General features: G+C 36.2%; 1 pseudogene; it reads left to right on the top strand.

Moving 5' to 3' along the window:
* Positions 1 to 18942: 18942 nt before the first annotated feature.
* LOC127124644 (uncharacterized) lies at positions 18943 to 19042 on the top strand (annotated as a pseudogene).
* Positions 19043 to 26222: the final 7180 nt, after the last annotated feature.

Here is a 26222-nt window from a genome sequence, read left to right as displayed (position 1 = left end):
GGACATCATTTGGCATGGAAATCACATTGCACAATTCAAGCAATCAAAGGTGTGACACAAATTGTCACGCCAAGTTAGAACAATCATAAAACAGAATTGGATCATGGGAAAAATGTCAAACCAAGGCCAAAATGTTCATCAACATGTCTAGAAGCTACACACAAAATTTCAGAGTCATTGAATAATTTTTGAGCATTTTATGATGAAAGGAACAAGGCAATATCATAAATGGATACATGTTCAATCACCCTAGGACAAATTATTTTTCCAGCCAAGCACAACTTGCAAATTTATGCTCATAAAAAAGTAGACAAACCAAGGAGCATTATGCAAAAAATTGGAGTGAAATTGATGCATTTTTCAATTTATAATGATTTTTCTAAGTTGAAGAAAAAATTAAAAATCAAAATGGAGCTAGCATGGAATAATGTGGAGGGAAAGTGAAAAATGCATGGCAATTTGAAAAAGGTCTCAGCCAAGAATCGATCCATTGCCAGATTTGAATTTATGCGCGCCAACCAAAAACGATGACGTTTTGGTCCTAACCCTAAGCGCTGGGAAACCACAATTTCGTAGCTAATCTCATGAAGATTTCGTAGCAAAATGGTAGCAAAACCGTGGCAGAATCTGGAAACGCATGAAGTTCAAGGTTGAAGATGAAGATCATGATGATCTTCATACGCATTTTTCCAGAAAATCACAAAATGTCCAGAAATCAATAAATTTAGCACCAAACGATTCATCATATCATGTACATTCAAGATCAAACATCAATTAACCATGGATCATCATATACAACTCAGATCGAAGCGAAGAAAATTTTTCATCCAAACTTGAATCGAGCATAACTTTGTCAATACATCACCAATTCACTCAAAATTTGTATCAGAATCATCACCAAGCCATGATCTACACAAATATCCTAATGAATCTCCACAATGCTTATTGAAGTGCTTGATGATGAATTTGAAGCTCAATTGCACACGAATCCAGCAGATTTTGCAAGTTCCATGGATGCTTCAAGCTTTGAATATGAACAAATATGGCATGATTCCTGCCAATTCCACGTTCAGATTTGCTCAGAAACACTTCCTAATCATGAATCTATCAAAAGGAATGGCTCTTGTGTGAAGAATTTTGAAAAAAATTTGAGAGAAGAATTTTGATGATTTTTTGATTCAGATCTGAAATTGTAGCTAATGACCAATACAGTTATGATTAACCATATATATGCCATGCTAATCATGTTTAGAACCTGCTTAAGCCAAATGCAATTAAGATTAGCAAGTTTGAAAGTGTATGTGCAAAATGTGTTTTTCACCCCCATGCATGAAGTAGCACGTGAACAGTACTCACTTATGATCCAAAGTCACTTAAAATAAGTCCATGCACACTTTTGAAATGGTTTTTTATGCTCATGATAAACCAAAATGAGTTTATGAAATTTTCTTCAAAAATCTTCATGAATAAGCACATGCCCATGCAAAGGAAATTCGTGTCATGTAATGGTACATTTGGAAAGTGCATGTTATGAAGATCAAAATGCAAAAAGAACCACTCATTTTGGAGCTTTGGTTGAAAAGTTATGCTCATTTGAATTTTCAAACACACTTTGCTATGATTGGATCATATCTCCTCATCCACACATTAGAAATTCATGATCTTGGACTTTTTGGAAAGGGGAGAGAAAGATCTTCAACTTTCATGTTGGACAAAATTTCATTTGAAGCTTTCTTTATGATGTAATCTTGAGTTGAAGTTGGTCCAAAACCTTTCCATTTTTGGAAAGTTCAAATTATAGGTCACCTGCTATTTTGGGAAAGTCTTGATCTGACTTCAAATTCTTCAATGTTGGTGTTTGAAATGTCAAATGAGACTTGTTTCCACATGAATGAAGCATCTCTAACCACTTCCCACCTTCAAATCCACAGTTGACTTTGCAGTTGACTTCTGTTGACTTTTATGGGCCTCAGATGAATTGATCATGCACTGATGAGTTCTGAGCCTTCAACACTTGGCCAAGCTACTTCAAAATGATCCTTGGGTCATGTGAACTCATTGTACCAACCCTAGGGCTTTGATCTCATGGAAAATGCTTTTGTTGCCTTGCACAGTTGAATCTCCTGACCAGTCTTGCCTGATGAGATGTAACATGCTATGCAATGACAATGCAATGTTAATGTGATGTTAATGACCTAAAAATGAAATGAAATGAATGTACAAATGGGAGGTGCAAATTTGAGGTGCTACAGATATGAGCTTCACCCTATCAATATTCTTTCAAATTCCCTAAATTCAGCACCACTATTACTGTCATTTTCCCAAATTTCTTCCAAAATAAAACATTGACACCACAACTTCATCACTTCTCCCTCTTCGTTAGTCCTTCCGGCCGATTTTGTAGTCACAGAGCTGTAGAAGAACTTGATATGTAACCACATTAAGTTTAATTTTTTCTTCCAAATTTCAAAAAGTAGCATATACCCAAATCACAAGTTTCATATTTTCTTCTTGATATTTTCATCAGAAACCCTATGTCGAATTCAAAATAAAGGGTAAGGGCTACGACGACAGTGTTGCCCAACCAATCATGGAGAAGAATGAAAAGTGTTGCTCTAGGTTGTCACACTCACATGTAAAGTTTCTACTTTTTCGAAGGATTGTTTGATCTAAGATATGTTATTGTTGCTTTTGATTTCTTTTTGGTTTTGATTGTTGTTGATTTTTTTTTCCAATTTTTGTTGTTGATTTCGATTTTACTTTCAGTTTCAGTTGTTCTTGTTGATTTAGGTTTCAGTTTTGATTGTTGTTGTTGATTTTGAATTCATGTTGTTGTTGACAAAAGAATAATGTTTCTGTCAAAAGAATAATGTTTTTATCAAAAGCATCATGAAATTTTCATGTTGTTGTTGATTAAATTTTCATGTTGTCGTTGAGATTTCATTCCACCAAATTATGTTTTTGTGGCATTTCGTTGAATGTGTTGATGAATATGTTAACGGGATGATTCATGTTTCTGGATTTAATCATGTTTATGGATTTTCAACTTGTAGAGTTATTCACCAGAGGATAATAAGTAGGGATGACAATTTGACCCATCCCCAGTGGGTACTGTAGCGGGCTATTCGTTACCATTAGACTTATTGACTAAATCCAAGGTAAACCATACAAGTCGAGTCGCCACCTCACTTCTGTTTATCCAAAGGAATGGTTAGAAAGCGAACAAAAACCTAATAGTTTTATCGAATCAAAAACTAGTAAAAATGTCAGAGATCGGGGTAAGGGGGTTGGTTATGCAATGGGAAGGTTTTAAGCACCCAAAACATCCTAGGTACTCCTAGGGAGCCCTTTTCACACTTGTTGTAAGGTTGATATTTTTGTGAAAATTTGTTTGTGCAAATATGATTGGGGAGATGAGAGAAGAATATACAAGTTATTTACAATTTTGTGTTTGAATGGATAAACCCACTGCCTACGTACCATCTTAAAAAGATTAGGATCAAAACCTCGTAGTTCGGGGTAAAAATCTCAAAACAAGTTGGTGAATTGATTGGTCCAAAAGCCTTAAGGTCTTTTGTTATCCAAGGGAGAAAACTCAACCTAAAACCACAAATCCACCATGTGAGGATAGCTTCAACATGCTAGTGAGGGGTTAACCCTATAATAAGCATGGAAGACTCATTGTCCATCACTAAGGATATAGGTGAGTATTATATCTACCTCAAGGATAACTCAATCCTAATAGCTAAAGGTTATGAAAAGTTTTTGATAAGAAAGTGGCCATTGAAACCACAAAAGCATTTGAATGAATTATATTTACCAATGAAAAGTATTTACAAAATATGGTCAAAGTTGACTTAAAGGTTCAATTCAAAATAAGTGTTATGAAAAGAAGGTTGGAAAATCAAAAGCATAATGCTTAGGTTTCTAATGTTTGAAAACAAGTGTTAATGTTTGCACAAAAGTTTTGGCTTGGATTAGAGTGGAGGGAAGAAGAAGAATGGCTAAAGTCCTAATCATACAAGAGATGAAGGAGAAGAAGTAAGACCACAAATGGAGTTCCTCTCTTGAGATCATATTGATGATCCAAGTAGCTCCCATCCTTTGGAATAAGCAAGCAAATAAGTGTATACTCAAGCAATCAATCAAGCAAGCAAAGCTCTTAGGAATCTTCCAATGGCTCTTGTATCTTTCACTTTAGAAGCACATGACAATGGTTCTTCAATTTGGCTCAAATAGGAATCCCTAGCACAAAAGCACACACATCAAAAAGTTCCATGAAGTAAATCAAGAATGGACAAGAGTGAGTTTAGAGATTTGGTCCTTCTAATCCATCTTCAACATTAAGGCCATTTTACTCCATTTTGCATAGGGAAAGTCCTAGAATCTAAGTCCTTTTTTGTCCATTTTTGCATTTGGTCCACAATAATCAAAACAAAACATAAGCACAATAATATATACACAATTATATGCTCAAGTGAGCAAAAGGCAAATTGCATTAACATAAACATGTGCTCAAATGAGCAAAGGGCAAAAGCAAATGAATAATATGTACAAGAATAGTAAATTGCATAAATGTAAAGTGCATGAATTAAATGTTAATGGTTAATGGTTAGTGTCAGAGTTAGTATGCCATAAGGCAATTTAGCGCTATGTTAAGCAACCGCAATTGGACTTATGTAGAAGTCACAACTATCTGAGGCCAGTCAATCAGGGTACGACGAAGCACGCCTGGTACGTAAGCGAATACGGATCACGTGGGTTTGTACTGATCCGCTTTCGAGCTGTCGAGTGAGGATTGCTCCATCTATGAAGAAAGGACGCAGGGGGCCTCTCTTATTATAAAGGGGTTACTCTCTAATAATGTAGGCAACAACACAAGTTAGAGATTTTGATTAGTGAATCAAACTCCTACAACTTGCCATGCCAAAAAAAGATGAGAAATGATCTTGTATTGATTTAGGTTCTTTGCTTGATTAGGAAGCAACCTATCCTTAATGCAAAGCCATTCACTTGATCCATGATCAAGTTGAATTAGATTTGAATCAAGGAAGGTTAAACCTCCCATGTATCAAGGCTAACCACCAATCTTTAACTCATTGATCAAAAAAGAAAAAGAAAAAGAAGAAGAAGAAGAATAAAGTGCATTAATGGAAATGGAATGAGGTAATCAACAAGCATTGACCAAAGATAGAGGAGATCAAGGTCAAACAATAGTAAACAGAAGCAAAATGAAGATTAGAAGTCAAGAAACAAATAAAGTATTTTTGGTATTTTTCAAAATTAAAATAATACTTGAATTAAAATAATAAAGAAAGGTCAAACTTCTAACTCACTTCAAATCAACTTTGAAAAGTCCAAGTGAATTATCCTAAGTTCAACAAGGTCAAACAAAGTTTGACAAAAAATTTCAGCATTTTTAGAAGTCAGAAACTATTTTTAATCAATTAAAAATGCATAAAAATAACCTAATTGAATTAAAATCTCAAATAAATCTCAAATCAATTAAGAAATTGATGAGAATATTTTTCACAGATCTATCATCATTCAAGGAGGTTAGAAAAGTATTTTTGTATTTTTTTGAATATCAAAAACTATTTTAAATGAATTAAAAATAACTAGAAAAGAGAAAATTCCTAAAAAATATCAAATGATAAAATAAAAAATATTAAATATCATTTTTAGAAACTAGAAATTAAAAGAAGAAAAATGCAATTGGTCTCGCATTTTTTGGACCAATAATGAAGGAGATATGATTTTTTGAAATGAAATGGAATTAAAGAAATAAAAAGAAAATAAAAATCAGAAATTAAAATGTCAAAAAAAAAACGTGGAGCGTTGGATGAAGGGCTCATTAGTTGAGCTGGTAAATCCTTTAGACCACACGCGCGCATCCACCATGCGCTTCAGTCAATGCATCACACATAGCCATTAAATAAGTCATAACATTGAGTGGCTTGGATTAAATCTGGAAACATAAATGCACGGTTCAGATTCAATCTGGAGACCAGACGGTGGTGTACACCACCGTCTTCTCCGGCCAACCTCCGGCGATGGCCAAAATTTGCAGAGAATAAAAGTTCACCGAAAGCCACGATCCAGGTACCAAATGAAAGCTGGGGTGATGTACATCACCCCTGTACCAACCAAATTCGCTCTATGCTTCCATAGAAAGAGGAATCAGAGCTTGAATTTTGTGGTGTTCAACTGAAACTTGTTGGATTTTGAAAATTCAAAGCTCAAAAAGATTGCCTCTATGTAGAGGACTTCAGACAACCCAGCAACAACAAGAAATATGCAATATATAAGTAAATTCGAAGAAAACAAATTCTGAAGTAAACCTCTGAAATGCAGAGCTTGAGAGCACGATCTCTTGATTTTTAAGCTTGCAGTGTGTTCTATGGATCAAGGTGAGCAAGGCTTAGGAACTGTAGATCTAAAAATCAATCAAGGAAATTGAAGTTTAGATCTGAAAAATTTGAGAGAAAATGGTGAGTTCTTTTGAGTATGGTTGAGGAATGAATCGTGCAGCATGTAAGGCGCCCTTAGGTTGTTGAAATGAGAAGCCTGAAGCACTTATTTATAGCAAAATGTAGCTGAATGCATGAGCATTTCGTGTGCATGGTTGGAAAGGGCCTCCATGCATGGGCCTGTACAGGCGCATGGAGGGCCCAATTCCAATTGGAAATGAATGCTTATCATCAGCAAAAGTGTTTTGTATGTGCATATTATGTATACTGAGCTCATGCAATGCGTTTTCAATAAGTTTCCAAAAATGCACTAAATCTTTCTCTTCTTCGACAATGACATTTCAAAAACTGAAGCATAACCTTATGGGTAATGTTTGGAAAGCTTTTGGCATGAGGATCAAATGTTATGTTGACCAAAACTTTATTTGGAAATGGGAATTTGATGAAAATTGATGTGTTAGCTTGACGAAACTGCTTCGTTGTTATTTCAAATATTTTCGCTTGAAGCTTCGACTCTGTCAAAACGCCTACGTCGAAGAGAGCTTTGTGGAGATCCAAGAAATCTGCTAAGTCCCAAGCTTCGACAAGAAACATTTGTTTACCCAAGGAAAGATTCCAACAAAACAGCTTCGACACAACCATCTTTTCATTTATTCTCCAAAACGTAACACTTCCAAAGAACTTCAACCATTTGTCAAAATCTCCACTTCCATCCTTATGAGTGGAACCGTCAAAGAATAATCTCCAAGGTTTCGACTTAACTTGAAGTTGAGGATCTTCGACCACATCTGGACACATTAATGAGCAAAGGGGCTTCTATATGCCTTGGATCCTGTGATTGCCCAAGCTACAAAACAAACAAAGTTATTGACATATTTTTGTGCTTTTGGTTAGTAAACAAAAATAAGAAAATCAATAATATACAATTCAAGTATGCTTGGTGATCTCAAACCAACAAAAGTTCCCACCCTAGGGTTAGGAGCCAAGATGCTATGATCCTTGAGGCAAGATGCAAAGGCAATGTTATGATGCCATGAGGGATCTTAGGGTCAAAATTGGGGTCTTACAGGTACCCACAAAAATATCCACAACGGGTAGGGTAAAAACCTGCATACATGGGTACTGGCATGGGCTCGGGTAATTACCCACTTAAATAAACGGGGATGGATGCGGGGATGAGCACCTTAGTACCCAACCTGCCCCATACCCGCACAATATATATTTATATATTTTAATTTATATAATTATATAAAAATAAATATATATCAATTTTTAAAAATGCATCAATTTTAAACTACTGCATATTTAATATAAGTGGTCATTTATTTTATAATTGATCGCGACTTTATGAGTCGAATGGGGTATTAACTGCAAGTGCACAGTCTTATCGCGTAGTTTTAAAAGATATCGATCCCACAGGGACTTATGAATCGATATACCGTTTTTCTAAGGTTACTTCGTAAAGCTAAGGCGGATGATACTTTGTTGATTAGGGGGAAAAAGTAAAACTAAAATAAGATCTAGATTAAATATCAAATAAGCGGATATCGGTATGTAGTTCGTCGTAATTAGGGAATCAAATCTTCGTTGGTTTCGTAGTTTTAAAATAAATCTTTTCAGTAGACACTATTGATTTAAAAGCCTTTTCTCAAACTCTCGCTCTGTTGAATAGACTATGACTTTATATTAACGTGCGCTGTCACTAATTAGTTAAGTCCAAAATCACTTTTTGAAAACAATAGAATCTATAGAAACTCTTTTTAAGAAAATGCTAACCATTTAAACACCCTCGTCTCAAACTCTCGCTCTGTTGACTTAGATTATATAATTAAACTTAAATGCTTAACTCTCGTCCTCACATTTAACCTTTAAAAATACTTTTTGAAAATGATTAGAATTTAATTAACTCTAAAAATTGTTTTCGCCCTGATTTAAAATTAATGTCCAATTTACACTGTCCAGTTAAAAACTCAAACCGTCGTTCTATTGATTTTAACTTCTTTATGTTTTTTACTCTCGTACAAAAACCTTGGTATTAACTCTGTAAATTGAGACCATAAAAAGAGTGATTGTGTTTTTAAACAAAATTAAACCAACTTAGTTTTGATTCCTTCATTCCGCTTACTTTACATACCGATATCTAAGTTTATTTAGCCAGACATGCTAAACAAGCCTAAATAATAATTATGCTTACATACAGCCATATCAGACAGACAGTATAAATAAATAGCAGTGCAGAGCATATATAAATTTAAACAATAAAATTAAAGAACCTGTAAAATTAATAGAAGTCTTGATTATTCCTAGCTTCGATGCTTGAACTCTCCACCACAAACCGGTTGGATTTGTTCTTACAATCTTCGATCGGACAGGAAAATAAAAACGAAGGAATAAAATACTATGATCTAACGTAAGGTTAGATCCAGTAAAAATTACACAATAGTTTCCGGTGTAGAAACTGTTGTGTGAAAAATTAATTGAATGCTTTAAAATTGACTGGAAAAGAAAAGGAAATAAAAATTGCTAGGAAAGTAGAGTGCTGGAAAATAAGAAAAATAGTAAAAATAATGTGGTGCCGAAAACTGGAAAATTGAGCCCCCCTTCAGGGTTCCATCATTGGTCCTATTTATATTAATCCATTTTGTAGCCGTTTCTTCCATTCAGTAGGTTTCCTCACGTCAACTGGTCAAGCGAAGAAAGAGGAAGAACGTGCTTCTGTTACGCGTCAAACCCAAAAATATAGGAATGGGGGTGTGACGTTCGTCACACCATGTGTTACGCTCGTAACACAAAGCAGGGGGACGTGACGCTCGTCACACCTTGTGTGGCGGTCGTCACAGCTTCAGCGCTTCTAGTTGATAGTTGTGGGCTGGGCTTTAGTGGAATTGTTTCTCATCATCTTTTTGCACCTCCCTTTCTTTCTTTTTCACGTATGCTTCAAATAATGTTGCCTGGAATAAATAGAAGGAAAATACCAAGTAATATCGAATAAAATAAAATAAATCGAATCAAATAATAATATAATTTAGTTAAATCGAGTCCAAAAATGTGATATTATTTCATGTTATCAAACTCCCCCATACTTAGACTTTTGCTTGTCCTCAAGCAAGATACAGTATAGAAATCGTTTTAAAATATTAGCCAGATGAAATTTCCAGACACACATCAATTCGTAGTAGGTTGCAAGTAAATCTCGTTTAGAAATAACCTGAGCTTAATCTTAACATCAACAACTACCGTTACAACGTCAGATACCCTCACCTTATGCAAACCAGTTCGAGTCACGCTATTATAGCTATCCTAGTTCTTTTACTCTTATTTCACCCGTTTTCATTCTAGCGAAATCACATTAAGCCCTTTATCTTTTCGCGCACATAGTGGAGTAACCGGTTAGCGATTCTGATTCCCTTTTTAGCTTGAAGTTCTGGTACATAAGTTGGATAACTTCGTTATTTAGTCCATTGCAAATTGCGGGGGATCGGACCGTAGTCCGCCCTACCAAGTTCAGCACCAGAAACCGCTCAACCAACTCATAATGGATCGTTCATACAATGTTTTTGTAGGGTCCGCAACCTTTGGATTAAATGATCGGGTAAGGATCACCTAACTTAATTAGTGCATTTCCTGATTTTTTTTCTTTCTAATATATTGTCTTGGGAATCATTCACTTATATTCATCGGCTCTCCACGTAGTTTGCTATTAGGATGGTGCCGACTTCTCGTATAAACTACTCGGGGTTACTATAAAACTAAAAGTTCAAGGGATTGGTATAATAGGGACTTTTCTGATCTAACATGTTGAGGTTTTTAGAGCGTTGGGGCGGTAATAATTTTTGTCTTAATTTTACTCAAGTTTGATAAAATAAGCAACCTTTATACTTATTGAGTGTGTTGAATTTTTGTTATGGCTCAAGAAAATTGAGGGGAATAGATAATAAAAAAAAATCACACTAGGGACTTAACTTTAAAATAAATATATATTATAAATTTTTTTGTTGAAGATAAACATTTAAATGAAAGGGAAATAACAATGAAAAGGGAAATACATACTTGAAAAATAAATGTTGAAAGAGGAGTAATCATAACTGAAACAAAGTTTTTCCCCCCCACACTTAAATGAAACATTGTCCCCAATGTTTCAAAGAAAACAAAACAAAAGGAAAAAAAAGGAAAAGGGGACCCGAACTCAATTCTGCCTGCGTCCTCTTGTTCTCGGACCCGGTGAGCGTTGACGTACTTCCAAGTCATCAAACCTGTTGAGCAAGTCCGTGAACCGCTGGTCGGTTATTGCATTCCTCACTTCCTGTTGATGTTGCATCTGGCGCATCAGTTGCATCACTTCGTTATTCTGCGCATGCATAGTATCAATAGCATCCATGATGTCATCATTAGTTGCTGGCCTTCTTCTTCGACGACGTCGGGAGGATGGACCAGTTGCATTGTCGGAAGGGTTAAGCGGGGCTGATTGTTGTTCAGGACCTTGATCACCTTGCTCCATTTCTTCAAACTCGTCCGGGGGCGGGTTTGCTTGTGAAGGCTTGGTAGCTTCGGGAGCATTCAGATCATAGATGAATCGGTTGGGGTTGGTGACATCTGTGAGGGTAATGTTGGGCAAAACAACGCTTGGGACTTCTTGGTTGTTCACCATAAGATAATACCTTCCGCCTACCCTATTTTTAATTAAGCGGCTGGAGCGACAATAGCTTATATCCATAAATAGGGGTGGCAGAGATTGTAAATTTTGAAGTCTGTCCCCTAGATTCAAACCAAGGGCTATGGTGGTTATTAATCCTCCAATCACAAAAGGTTGACGACCTCTAGCACATAGGGTGCGGATATGATGAAATAAGAAAGAGGCGGCGTTTACCTTTGTATCCATTTCAAAGACGTAGTGGAGGAAGAATAATTCCTTTGCGTTGACTTTGCTGTTGTTGGATCGACCAAAAATGGTGTTTTGCAGGATGCGGATAAAATATCGGATGGTTGGGTTATGTATATGCGAAGCAAGTAGTACATCCCAGTTGTTGGTTTCCACACCGGATATTTTTCTAAAGAGGTCAAAGGCGTTTAAGTGCCACTGTGAGTTCTGAGGGATTCTTGGTTGGACTTGGCCTTCTACAGGGAAGTGTAGCATGACACTCAATTGGTTCTGGGATAGTGAGTACTCGGTGTTGAGCATGCAGAAAGTTGCGGTACCGGTTAAGTACTCGTCTTCACCGGTTGGAGTGTTGTAAGAATAAGAAATTAAAAATTCTAAGGTGAGTGATGGGTAGGTAGGTTGATTGTGTGTGCAAAGAAAGGTTAAATCAGCAAGCCTAAGCATCCATTGTACACCTTGAAGTAATCCTAATTCTTGTAAACAATTTAAATCAGGATACCTGGTAGAGACGACACCTCGTTGTTGAAATCGTTCGAACTGCTCCCGTTGGAAGTTATCGTCTTCGGATCGGAAGATGATATTTCCGAATTATTGGTTTTCCGCCATATCGATAGGTGGGTTGAAAGAATGAAAGAGGGTGAAAATGTATTTGTATAGAGTGGTTTGTTGGAATGATGTGGTTTAGGGAGAAATGGAGTGTAGGTATTTATAGGGAAAGTTTTTGGAAGTTGGAAGAGGAGTGGGTGAAAGAAAAATAAATGTGGATGAATGTGATTGGGATGGAGTAAAGGTGAATGAATGGGGAAAATAAAAAGTGAGGTGTAACGGTCGTGTCCCCAACGGTCACTAACGTTCACCTATTTTAGAGTTGTCACGCCCGTGACGGAAGGTGTTACGGGCGTCACATGCACTTGCGTGACGACTGTGATGGCTTGTGTGACGCTCGTCACACCAGTCAGCTTGCAACGGTCACTTACGTGGGTGCTTCATAATTTGTTATTATTTTTTTTTTATTGTTTTGTTTTGTTTTGTTTATGTTTATTTTGCTATTGTTATATTTTAGAAATACCATGTATGCTATTCTACTACACATCATAGTGCACGAATATATTTTTCTCTAATAGGCTATGTAAGTAGCATACAGTAAAGATCATTATTGATAATTGTAGATATTGCATAAATCGAAATAAAATAAAATAAACCAATAATGCAATAGCTTCATAAAATAACCATAATGTAACATTGGAAGATAAAGGCAAACATGCGAAAAAAACAAATACTAAGATTAAAAGTAATGTGAAACAAAACTATAAATAGCCTAAAACTAAAACTAATTAACTAAAAACTTCTAGACACTTGCAGGGTCTCTGACCGGAGGAGCAAAGGAATTTACACGGTGTAGCAACTCATGAAATTGATTTGTCATACTACTCATGTATCCCAGAAATTCATGTCCCATATTAGTTAACTCTTTTCTGATGGCTTCTTGTTCTGACATCAAGGCTTGAATGGTGGTGTTATAATCAGTTCCGGGCATATCATGTCTAAGATCAGGTATTGCCAACTCTGCGGTCGGGATAGGATGAGGCGGAGAGGTAACGTCATGGTAACCAATAGGTGTCTGTGGGTCAGACTCGGCATAAGGAATCGGGTCGTCACAAATCTCATAGTCTTGGATGGATTCAATAGATCTAACAGGGGAGGGTATTTCATTCAGGTTGTAGAGCCAATTGTTTCGGTTATGAACACTAGTCATCGGACTAGGCAAGGTGAATAGGCAAAGAACTTGGTTGTTAATTATTAGCTCAAACTCTTCAGGCCCAAGGTTTCCTATAAACATAGTGTTGAAGAGGAAAGGTATACTCATAGGCGCAATGCCACAAAAAGGGCTCAAGTCAAGCATGGGTTGGCGCAATCCAATAGCATTAGCAATCATGGTTATCAGTCCTCCTATTAGGATCGGTGCACGGTCAGCTTGAATAAGGCGGTCAAAACTCGCCAACATATAGGTGGCACCATTCACTTGACGGTTCTGGGAAGCACAAAATATTATGAAGAGTTCATCACGTGATACTGTGGTATTGTTTGATTTCTTCCCAAAAAGAGTGTGTGCTAGGATCTTGTGGAGATAACGAAATGTTGGGTTACGTATGTTTCTAGAAAGAAACTCATGTTCCTCAGGGTCGTCATTACCCGTCAAACTTCCCCAAAAATGTTCAAGCTCTCTATATTCAAAAAGGTCTTCTTGGCTCATGGTGAATGTATCAAAAGAGGTAGGGAACCCTAAAAAGTTAGTAAAGTCTTGAATGTTAAATTGATATTCCATATTGAACATCCTGAACTGAATGAAACCTCTGCTTATTCCTTTTCCATGGCTGGGTAGGTAGATCAGGGAGCTAAGGAATTCTAGAGTTAGCCTCCGGAAAGTGACAAATTGTCTTCGAATAGGTGTGGTTTCCCACCCTATTTGACTCAGCAGATACATGACACTCTCTCTTAGTCCAAGGGCAGTCATTGCCCAATCATCAACATAGAAACTTGGGTGCATCTCTCTCTCTGCTAGCTCTTTGAATTTTTGTTTCTGAGCTTTCCCTCTGAATTTGATACCCATACGATCAATTTGTCCCATCAGGTTAGTGTTAACTAAAGAAAAGAAAAACAAGAATTTAGTCAGGATTTGGCCAGATGCCGAAAGGAGAAAAAGAAGAAAAGTTTTATAAAATAAAATAAATTAAGAATGAATACTAAATAAAATCAAAAGGGATAATCAAAGAAAAATAAAATGAAAATAGAAAATAAAACAGAAAGTTGTGGGTTGTCTCCCACGAAGCGCTTTGTTTAATGTCGCAAGCTCGACATAAAACTAGTAACTGTTAATCTATAGATTTAGGAGACAATACGTCTAAGTGCAGGACTTGCGAGTCTTCATTGCTTTCATCATGGTGATAATGTTTCAGACGCTGCCCGTTTACGATAAATGCTTCCATAGGTTTTCCCTTAATTTCTACAGCTCCACTAGGGAAAACATTAGTAACTTGGAAAGGGCCTGACCATCTAGAGCATAGTTTTCCTGGGAATAACTTAAGCCTAGAGTTAAACAATAGGACTACATCGCCTTGTTTGAAAGTTTTCCTTGATATGCGCTTATCATGCCATTTTTTCGTTCTTTCCTTGTAGATTCTGGCATTTTCGTAAGCGTCTCGTCTAAGTTCCTCTAATTCGTTTATATCAAGGATTCGCTTTTCACCGGCGGCTTTATAGTTTAAATTAAAAAATTTAATAGCCCAATAGGCCTTATGTTCTAACTCTACCGGGAGGTGGCAAGATTTACCATAAATAAGCTTAAATGGGGTTGTTCCTATGGGAGTTTTGTAAGCGGTTCGATATGCCCATAAAGCTTCGGGTAATTTTGATGACCAGTCTTTCCTTGAGGTGGCGACTGTTTTTTTCCAATATCTGTTTGATTTCTCTGTTAGACACTTCCACCTGTCCACTGGTTTGAGGATGGTAAGGTGTCGCTACTCGATGTCTTACACCATACTTAAACAGTAGTTTTTCGAGTATCTTAGATATGAAATATGATCCACCATCACTGACGACTATTCTTGGGACACCAAATCTTGGGAAAATTATATTCTTAAAGAGTCTAGTTACTACTCGTGTGTCGTTTGTTGGAGAAGCTATGGCTTCAATCCATTTTGATACGTAATCAACCGCTACGAGTATGTACTTGTTACCGAAAGAAGGTGGAAAAGGTCCCATGAAATCTATTCCCCACACGTCGAAAATCTCTACTTCCAAAATGCCCTTTTGTGGCATCTCGTCACGTCTAGATATGTTTCCTGTGTGTTGACATCTATCACATTTCTTGATAGCAGCATGCACATCCCTCCATATGTTTGGCCAATAAAAACCGGCTTGTAGGATTTTAGAGCAGGTCTTGGATGTACTTGCGTGTCCACCATAAGGAGCGGAATGACTATGTTGGACTATACTTTCTATCTCTTCTTCAGGTATACACCGACGGAAAATACCATCGGGGCCTCTTTTAAAAAGTAAAGGGTCGTCCCAATAATAATGTTTCAAGTCATGGAAGAATCGTTTCTTTTGCTGGTAGGATAAATTAAGTGGAACTATTCCGGCGGCTAAATAATTGACAAAGTCGGCGTACCATGGTGTAACGCATACAGCCAAGGTGGTCTCTACTTGTTCATCAGCTCTATTTTCTTCCAAATTAGCTATAAGTCTATCGTACGAGAAGTCATCATTGATCGATGTTCTTTTCGGTTCCAAATTTTCTAGTCTAGAAAGGTGATCTGCCACTACGTTTTCAGTTCCTTTTTTATCTTTAATTTCCAAATCAAATTCTTGTAACAACAAGATCCACCTTAGGAGTCTAGGTTTAGCATCCTTTTTTGTTAAGAGGTACTTAATGGCAGTGTGGTCAGTGTAAACGATTATTTTAGCTCCGACCAAGTAAGAACAAAATTTATCTAGTGCAAACACTACTGCTAAAATTCTTTCTCGGTCGTGGCGTAATTCATTTGTGCTTCATCTAGAGTTCTACTTGCATAATATATGACGTGAAGTTTTTTATCCTTTCGTTGTCCTAAAACAGCGCCTACGGCGTAGTCACTTGCGTGACACATTATTTCGAATGGTTCATTCCAATCCGGAGTCTGCATTATGGGCGCGGAGATCAATGCTTGTTAAGCGTTTGAAATGCTTCTAAACATTTATTGTCGAAGATGAATTCAGCATCTTTCATTAATAATCCGGTTAAAGGTTTAGTTATTTTAGAGAAATCTTTAATAAATCGTCGATAAAAACCAGCATGTCCTAAGAAGCTTCGTACTTCTCTCACAGTTTTCGGAGGTTGAAGGTTTTCGATTACTTCTATTTTGGCTTTGTCTACTTCAATTCCTCTATTTGATATGATGTGTCCTAAAACAATTCCTTCTTGTACCATAAAGTGACATTTTTTCCAATTAAGTACTAGGTTTACTTTTACACATCGTTCTAGAACTCTTTCTAGGTTTTCAAGACATTCTTCGAAACTTTGCCCGCATACGGAAAAGTCATCCATAAAGACTTCCATGATGTTTTCGAGAAAATCGGCGAATATTGCCATCATGCACCTTTGGAAGGTTGCAGGAGCATTGCACAAGCCAAACGGCATTCGTCGATAAGCGAAGGTACCAAAAGGACATGTGAATGTTGTCTTTTCTTGGTCATTAGGATGAATTGGTATTTGAAAGAAACCTGAGTAACCGTCTAGATAGCAGAAATGAGAATGCTTTGCTAATCGTTCTAACATCTGGTCTATGAATGGTAAAGGAAAATGATCTTTTCGGGTTGCTTTGTTTAGTTTCCTATAGTCAATGCACATTCTCCATCCCGATTCGATTCGTTTGGTTATAGTTTCTCCTTTTTCATTTTCGATAACTGTTATACCCCCTTTCTTTGGTACTACGTGTACAGGGCTAACCCATTTGCTATCGGATATAGGATATATGATACCTGCCTCTAATAATTTTGTTACTTCCTTCTTCACTACCTCACTCAGGATCGGGTTTAGTCTCCTCTGATGTTCCCTAGAAGTTTTACAGTCTTCTTCTAGCATGATGCGATGCATACAAATAGAAGGACTTATCCCTTTAAGATCGGTGATGTTGTATCCTAGTGCGGTTCGATATTTTCTTAAGATATGTAGGAGTTTTCCGGTTTCGAGTTTTCCTAGGTCTGCATTGACTATCACTGGTCGTTCAAGTTCTAAGTCTAGGAATTCATATCTCAGATTCTTGGGAAGTGTTTTCAGGTCGAGGGTTGGTTTCTTAAGGCATTGCGTAGGATCCGGTGTTATTGCTAAACAATGGTTCAGTCTGTCTTCTACACGATAGTCAGACGATTTGTCATTTTCTAACTCTGTTTCTTTTATGCATTCGTCGATGATATCCATGAAGTAACATGTGTCATCTATTGCAGGTGCTTTCAAAAATTGGGAAAGAACGAACTCAATTTTCTCTTCTCCTACTTCGAAAGTGAGTCGTCCTCGTTTTACGTCTATGATAGCATCGGCGGTTGCTAAGAATGGTCTTCCCAATATAATGGGTGTAACTTCATCTTCTCTTATGTCCATAATTATAAAATCGGTTGGGATGTAGAATTGAACTATGCGCACGGGAATGTTTTCAAGAATTCCTACAGGATATCTAACGGAACGATCTGCTAATTATACAGACATTTTAGTTGGTCTTAATTCTCCCATTTCCAGTTTCTTGCATATGGACAATGGCATAACACTGATACCGGCTCCTAAATCGCATAGAGCTTTGTCTATGACAAATTTTCCTATGTGACAGGGTATAGAGAAACTACCAGGATCTTTAAGTTTAGGAGGCATATTCTGGATTATAGTGCTACATTCAGCAGTGAGTGTAACGGTTTCGCTTTCTTCAAGTTTCCTTTTATTAGAAAGAATTTCTTTTAAGAACTTAGCATATGAGGGCATCTGTGTAATAGCTTCTATGAAAGGAATGGTGACGTTTAATTTTTTCAGTAGGTCAACAAATTTTTTAAATTGGCCCGCGTCTTTGGCTTTAATAAGCCTTTGAGGATAAGGGATAGGTGGTTTATAAGGCGGTGGAGGTACATAAGGTTCTTTCTTTTCTACGGTTTCCTTATTACTCTCTTCCTTTTCCTTAGGTTTACTTTCTTCCTCAGTTGACTTTTTAGAGTTTTGGTTTTAAATCTTGGATTAGATGGTCCTCCTACCTCTGTTCCACTTCTCAATATAATTGCATGAGCGTGGCTTTTCGGGTTAGGTTGGGGTTGTCCAGGAAATGTACCAGTTGAGGCAGCAGTAGGCGCTTGTTATTGAGCTACTTGTGAGATTTGTGTTTCCAGCATTTTGTTATGGGTAGCCAGGGCATCTACTTTACTTGCTAGTTCTTTAATCTGTTCGTTAGTGTGTACATTCTGGTTTAAGAAATCTTTATTGGTTTGCTGTTGAGAAGCTATGAAGTTCTCCATCATGATTTCCAAGTTGGATTTCCTAGGAACGTTATTGTTAGATGTAGATGGGGTCGGCTTTTGATATCCAGGAGGTATAGCTGGGGTTTGATTGGGAGCTTGTCCTGGTGCGTATAAAGCATTATTACTCTTATATGAAAAATTAGGATGGTTCTTCCAGTTTGAGCATAGTTCACTTGCTCTGCTTGGATTCCTGTTAGGAGTTGACAATCTGTAGGAGTGTGACCTTGGATTCCACAGACTTCGCAAGTTTGAGTTACGGCAACCACGGTGGCTGGAGGTGATACATTTAGACTTTCAATTTTCTAGGCAAGAGCATCCACTTTTGCATTAACATGATCAAGGCTACTTATCTCGTACATGCCACTCTTCGTTTGAGGTTTTTCTACCATTGTTCGGTCGCTTCCCCACTGATAATGATTTTGGGCCATGCTTTCGATGAGTTGATAAGCGTCAGCATAAGGTTTATCCATAAGCGTACCACCACCAGCGGCGTCTATTGTTAACCTTGTGTTGTATAAGAGACCATTATAGAAGGTATGAATCACTAACCAGTCCTCTAAACCATGGTGCGGATAAAGTCTCATCATGTCTTTGTATCTTTCCCAGGCTTCGAAAAGAGACTCGTTATCTTTCTGTTTAAATTCATTTATCTGGGCTCTTAACATAGCTGTTTTGCTTGGAGGAAAATATCGAGCAAGAAAGACTTTCTTCAACTCAATCCATGTGGTGACTGAGTTGGAAGGAAGAGACTGAAGCCATCTTCTAGCTTTATCTCTTAACGAGAAAGGAAAGAGACGAAGTCAAATTGCCTCTGAAGTGACACCATTAGCTTTAACAGTATCAGCGTATTGGACAAATACGGATAAATGAAGGTTTGGATCCTCGGTAGGATTTCCAGAGAATTGATTCTGTTGCACTGCTTGTAACAGCGAAGGTTTAAGTTCGAAGTTGTTTGCTTCGATTGCGGGTGGAGCAATACTCGAATGCGGCTCATCTTGCGATGGAGCGGCGTAATCTCGAAGAGCACGAGCTGGTTCTGCCATCTCGGGTATCGGCGAAGGAAGAAGATTTTTGAGATCAGGAATTTCGATTGGAGGAAGATTGTTTGCAGCACGATACTCTCGAATTCGTCGTAAGACTCGGAGATATCGTTCAACGTCGTTGATTCGTAAGTAGTACGGTTCGCCTTGTGAGCGAGTGTGTGGCATATAAATCAACGAAAGACAAGGAAAAAAAATAAAATTGCCTTAGTATCTACAGCGTAACACAAGAGTTACGATATCGACCAAATAAAAGTCTCCGGCAACGGCGCCAAAAACTTGATCGCGACTTTATGAGTCGAATGGGGTATTAACTGCAAGTGCACAGTCTTATCGCGTAGTTTTAAAAGATATCGATCCCACAGGGACTTATGAATCGATATACCGTTTTTCTAAGGTTACTTCGTAAAGCTAAGGCGGATGATACTTTGTTGATTAGGGGGAAAAAGTAAAACTAAAATAAGATCTAGATTAAATATCAAATAAGCGGATATCGGTATGCAGTTCGTCGTAATTAGGGAATCAAATCTTTGTTGGTTTCGTAGTTTTAAAATAAATCTTTTCAGTAGACACTATTGATTTAAAAGCCTTTTCTCAAACTCTCGCTCTGTTGAATAGACTATGACTTTATATTAACGTGCGCTGTCACTAATTAGTTAAGTCCAAAATCACTTTTTGAAAATGATTAGAATTTAATTAACTCTAAAAATTACTTTCGCCCTGATTTAAAATGAATGTCCAATTTACACTGTCCAGTTAAAAACTCAAACCGTCGTTCTATTGATTTTAACTTCTTTATGTCTTTTACTCTCGTACAAAAACCTTGGTATTAACTCTGTAAATTGAGACCATAAAAAGAGTGATTATGTTTTTAAACAAAATTAAACCAACTTAGTTTTGATTCCTTCATTCCGCTTACTTTACATACCGATATCTAAGTTTATTTAGCCAGACATGCTAAACAAGCCTAAACAATAATTATGCTTACATACAGCCATATCAGACAGACAGTATAAATAAATAGCAGTGTAGAGCATATATAAATTTAAACAATAAAATTAAAGAACCTGTAAAATTAATAGAAGTCTTGATTATTCCTAGCTTCGATGCTTGAACTCTCCACCACAAACCGGTTGGATTTGTTCTTACAATCTTCGATCGGACAGGAAAATAAAAATGAAGGAATAAAATACTATGATCTAACGTAAGGTTAGATCTAGTAAAAATTACACAATAGTTTCCGGTGTAGAAACTGTTGTGTGAAAAATTAATTGAATGCTTTAAAATTGACTGGAAAAGAAAAGGAAATAAAAATTGCTAGGAAAGTAGAGTGCTGGAAAATAAGAAAAACAATAAAAATAATGCGGTGCCGAAAACTGGAAAATTGAGCCCCCCTTCAGGGTTCCATCATTGGTCCTATTTATATTAATCCATTTTGTAGCCGTATCTTCCATTCAGTAGGTTTCCTCACGTCAACTGGTCAAGCGAAGAAAGAGGAAGAACGTGCTTCTGTTACGCGTCAAACACAAACATATAGGAATGGGGGTGTGACGTTCGTCACACCATGTGTTACGCTCGTAACACAAAGCAGGGGGGCGTGACGCTCGTCACACCTTGTGTGGCGGTCGTCACAGCTTCAACGCTTCTAGTTGATAGTTGTGGGCTGGGCTTTAGTGGATTTGCTTCTCATCATCTTTTTGCACCTCCTTTTCTTTCTTTTTCACGTATGCTTCAAATAATGTTGCCTGGAATAAATAGAAGGAAAATACCAAGTAATATCGAATAAAATAAAATAAATCGAATCAAATAATAATATAATTTAGTTAAATCGAGTCCAAAAATGTGATATTATTTCATGTTATCAATAATTCAACAGTAAATTTTTTTAAAAACTTTTTAATGTTGCTAAAAATTTAAAATAATATGATATTTTATACTTGACATATTTTTTTATTAGAAATGCGGGTAACGAGTACGGTTACGGACACTTACATACCCATAGGGTACGGGTACGAGTGCCAATATTGGTACCCAAGCAGGTATAGGTTTGGGTATTATAGTACCCTACCCAAATCCTGCACATTGCCATCCCTAATAATAAGTTTGGTTTTTGTCTTCTTTTAATTTTTAAGATTAAAAAGGAAATTAAATTAATACATGAAATTTGGTGGTGAACATATGCCACGTCGGATGCCACGTGTGCAAATATAGATACTGCTTGTGAGAATTTGACAGAAAGGACTTATAAGCCGCAATTTGAATACATAAAGGACTACATTGGTCCTTTTTAAAGTTAAGGAATTGAAATGGACCTTGAGGTATAAATAAGGGACGAAGAAGGGTATTTTACCATTTTCTATTAAGTGTTGCAATTTTTTGTCTACTGCTACATTTCTCAAGCGTTGCCTATTTCAATTGCTTACTGAAACACTTCACGAAGCGTTGCCTATTTCTGAATTCAAAAAACAAACTTCCTACTGCAACACTTTACAAAGTGTTGTCTATTTTTGAATTTAAAAAAAAAATTGCCTACCGGAACCCTTCAGAAGCGTTACATATTTTTCAATTCAAAAAACAAACTTCACTTACATATTTTTTTGTCATTTTGGAACATATCCATGGTCATTAATTATTATTATTAATTACAAAAATCTCCCATTTGTTCTAATAATGATAAGATAAACTCTAGAAAAAAGGGAAATAAAGAATGTTAATACAATTAAGCAACTAACAAGAGTTTCAAAGAACTGCAATAGAGAAGAGAAAAATGCGCAAGTGATAGATAAGTGTAACAAACCTTATCAATTTGAGCTACAAATTTAGTATGTTGTTCATATCACTTAGTTAATTTTACTAATATTTCTGTTAAATAGTTTTAGCTTTTCTTAGAGTTGTTTTGCTATACCTATATTTTGTGGAGGAGTTGTTTGGAGTGTGTTTCACATATTTATTGTTTATTGGTGAAGATTGTTATTATCACACTTCGAGAGAAGTTTTCCACGTTAAAAAACACGTGTTCTTGTTATTTTATTTTTCTGTTATTATTATTATGCTACGGAATTGGTTAAGCTGGTTATCTATTTAAATTGCACAGGTTTGGGAAAGTATTTTGCTTGAAAAAATATTCTGATTATTTGATAATTTCCTAACAAAGTGGTATCGAGAGCTTTGGTTAACTTGTTTTGTGAATTTTAAATGGAGAAAACTCAAGAGTACAATATGATTAAGCTCAACTATACAATTATATACTCTGGAAGACTCTCATGGAAGATAAGTTATACAACAAAGATTTGTATGATCCTATTGAAGGGGAAAAAGGTAAACCAAGTGATAAGTCTGATGCTGAATGAAAGAAGATGAATTAGAAGATAGTTGCTATAATTAAATAATGGTTGGACTTGAGTGTATATCCACACGTTGAAGCTGAAACTGATGTGCAAAAAAATATTGAATAAATTAAAAGAGTTGTATGAGGGCAAGAACGTGCAAATAAAGCATATTTAATTAAGAAGTTGGTTAATATAAAATACAAGGATGATGACTCAATGATAGAGCATATAAATGTGTTTCATAATACTATGAATCAGTTGGTAGAAACTGGTATTAAGTTGGATGATAAGTTGCAAGCCTTATTACTGCTTAGTACATTTCTTAATAATTGAGAAGTTCTTGTTGTAACACTTACTAATTTTGCTCCGAATGGAATTTGGTAATGCCAATGATCAAAGATAGCATGCTTAATGAATAAGCTAGAATAAAGGAACATGGTTTGATTGTTGCTCCTAATTAGTCTGAAGCTCTAGTTACTGAATCAAGGGGGAGAAGCAAAACCAAAAAATTTCATATGCGTGACAAATCTAAGAGTCGTGGCATGTCAAGAAGAAAGTAAAAAACTAGAAAAGAAATTATATGCTACAACTGTGGCAATGTGGCACACATAAAAATTAATTACAGATTTCTCAAAAGAAAGTATTCAAGGGAAAGAGATAAAGGGAATGAGAAGAAAAATGATAAAGATTCAACTTGGATTATTGATTCAAGTGACTCATACCAAGTTACTCCTAGGCACGATTTCTTCTTATCTTATACTATTGGTGATTTTGAAACGCTAAAAATGGAAAATGAGGGAGTTTGTGAAATTATTGGTGTGGAAGATGTTTGGGTTGAAACTAATGTTGAATTCAAGCTTAAATTGAAGAATGTGAAACATGTTCTTGATATTTGTCTCAACTTGATTTCGGTCAAAACCTTGGATATTTTATGTAAGATCATCAAAGGATCACTAATGGTAGCAAAGGAGCAAAGTCTTACAAATCTTTACAGGGTTCCTGTAAAATTATGCAGAGTGAATGTTGTTGAAAATGCATCTTGTGATTTATGGCATACACACCTTGGTCACTTGAGTGAAAAATATCTCAATATTGCAAAGTAAATATTTCTTCGGGTGAAAGATATTACTCTAAAAACATGCACTCATTGTTTTTCTGGTAAGCAACATAGCTTCAATAGTAATGGTCCTCACAAGAGGTCAAATATTCTAAATTTAGTTGACACTCATGTTTGCATGATGGATGGTAAATCTTTAGGTAGTGCTTCATATTTTGTTACTTTTATTGACGACCATTCTAGAAAAGTATGGCCTTTTGTTTTGAAATCTAAAGACCATGTACTCGGTGTTTTCAAGTACTTTCATGAAAGTGTTGAAAGTGAAAAAGGAAGGAAGCTAAAATGTTTCAAGCTTGATAATGATGGTGAATACAAAGGTCCATTTGAAGAGTATTGTAAAGAGAATGTAATCAATCTTGAGAAGACTATTGCAAAGACTCCTCAATATAATGGGGTTGCAGAGAGAATGCATCGTATAATTAGTGACAATATTAAGTTTATGCTATCTCATGTAAAGTTATCAAAGATTTTTGGGGTGAAGCATTGACAAATGTAGTGGATTTGATCAATATTTAGCCTTCAATTCCACTTGATGCATGTGTTGCAAACAAAGTATGGATAGGAAAAAATGTCTCTTATGGTTACTTAAGAGTGTTTGTTTGTAGGGCTTTTGTTCGCATCCCAAGAGTTGAGAGATCCAAGCTTGATAAAAGGTCTAAATGATGCGTGTTTGTAGGTTATTGTCATGAAAAGTTTGGTTATAGATTGTGGAATTCAGTTGACAAGAAAATTATCAGAAGTCGTGATGTGATATTTCTTGAAGACCAAACTATTGAAGTTTTGACAAAACAGAGAAGCCAAAATATGATGGTAGCAGTTACACTATGTTGTGCCTAAACCTCCTAGTGGAAACTTTATTGATGGGGGAGATATACATGTAGATGATAAGAATGTAACCGCTGACTAAGAATCTTATCATGATGAGCAAGTTGAAGAGGCTCTACTTGAGCCACCAATTGAACCTGAGTTGGGAAGATATACTAGAGAGCGTAATGTTTCAGAAAGATATCCTCCACATGAGTTTGTGATGATCACTGATATTGGAGAGCCATAATACTACTAAGAATCCATTTCCAAACTTGATAAAGAAAAATGGTTGAAGGTCATGCAAGAAGATATGAATTCCTTGCATGAGAATCACACATTTGAGTTGGTGAAATTGCCTAAGGGTAGAGTGCACTAAAGAATAAATGGGTATACAAGATAAAGTCTGAAGAGAATAAATCTCAACCAAGATACAAAGCAGTATTGGTTGTGAAAGGTTTTAATCAGAGAAATGGTTTTGACTTTGAAGAAAGTTTCTCACATGTAGTGAAGATGACATCTATTCTAGTTGTGTTGTGATTAGAAATTAGCTTGAATTTAGAGGTTAAATAACTTGATGTGAAGACTTCTTTCTTTCATGGTGATTCGGAGGAAGGGATTTATATGGAGAAAACTTAGGGCGCTGAAGTCAAAGGTAAAGAAGATTTTGTTTTGTAGATTGAAGAAAAATTTGTATGACCTCAAGCAAACTCCACTAAAATGGTACAAAAAGTTTGATTTTTTCATAGAAATAAATGGTTATGGTAAAACCACTGTTGATCATTACGTGTTTGTGAAGAAATTCTATGTTGATGATTATTTTATATGTTGTTATATGTTGATGACATGTTAATTGTTGATCATAACACTAAGAAAAATCAAAGCTTAAAGAAAGATTTCTCGTGATAATTTCTCGTGATAGGAAGAAAGTTAAATTATGGTTGTTTCAACACAATTACATTGAGAAGGTGTTAGAGAGGTTTAACATGAGCAATTCAAAATGTATGAGTACTCCATATGTCAGTCATTTCAAACTGAATTCTTAACAATGTACTACAAGTGAAGAAGACAAAAAATATATGAAAAATGTTCCTTATACATATCTAGTTAGTAGTTTGATGTATGTTATGGTATGCCCAAGTTCATATATTGCTTATGTTGTTAGTGTTATTAGTCGGTTCCCCTCTAATCCTGGTAAAGATCATTGGCAAGCATTGAAGTGGATTCTCAGATATCTTAGAGGTACTTCCAGAGTGTACATATGCTTTGAGAGGCGTGATCCAGTGTTAGATGGCTACAAAAATGCATATATGGCCAGTGATATTGATTTTAGAAAATCTACTTTTGTATAAATGATGACTTTTGCAGGGGAGCAGTGTTTTGGCAATCAAGATTACAAAAATGTGTTGTTTTATCTATTATTGAGACTGAGTATATTGTAGAAAGTGAAGCATCTAAAGAACTTTTATGTATGAAGAAATTCCTACAAGAATCGGGTGTTAAGCAAGAGAAGTTCGTCTTGTTCTGTGTTAGTCAAAGTGCAATTCA

Source organism: Lathyrus oleraceus, chromosome 2 (genome assembly GCF_024323335.1).
Source record: "Lathyrus oleraceus cultivar Zhongwan6 chromosome 2, CAAS_Psat_ZW6_1.0, whole genome shotgun sequence".
Lineage (NCBI taxonomy): Eukaryota > Viridiplantae > Streptophyta > Magnoliopsida > Fabales > Fabaceae > Lathyrus > Lathyrus oleraceus.
Note: the sequence above shows the minus strand (reverse complement) of the source record. Positions and strands in the feature narration are given on the sequence as shown.